The sequence below is a fragment of the Penaeus monodon genome, chromosome 27 (genome assembly GCF_015228065.2).
Source record: "Penaeus monodon isolate SGIC_2016 chromosome 27, NSTDA_Pmon_1, whole genome shotgun sequence".
In the NCBI taxonomy this organism is placed as follows: Eukaryota; Metazoa; Arthropoda; class Malacostraca; order Decapoda; family Penaeidae; genus Penaeus; species Penaeus monodon.
The window spans coordinates 26657785-26658005 of record NC_051412.1 but is presented as its reverse complement, the minus strand read 5'-3'; the positions used below and the strand labels follow the sequence as shown (position 1 = coordinate 26658005).

The 221-nt window shown below is 33.0% G+C and overlaps 1 protein-coding gene across 1 annotated transcript in view; it reads left to right on the top strand.

Annotated features, from left to right (window-relative positions):
• Positions 1-221, top strand: part of LOC119590374 — a gene marked incomplete at its 5' end in the record, with an annotated part of 3826 nt that overhangs the window by 819 nt on the left and 2786 nt on the right.

Genomic DNA, 221 nt, shown 5'->3' with positions numbered 1-221 from the left:
TATTATACTTCTTGTTTCTCCTTCCTGCACATATGATTTCTTCTTAATATGCCTATCTACCTTAATCTTATTTTGAATACAGCCATCTATATCCAAATATTTGATCACTCTATCCATGTTTTTTTTTCTCTCTCTAACATATACATATCCCCTCTTTACAAAAATAATAAACCATCACGATCTCACCTCCGCAGGTTGTCAACAACGTCAACAATAACCTG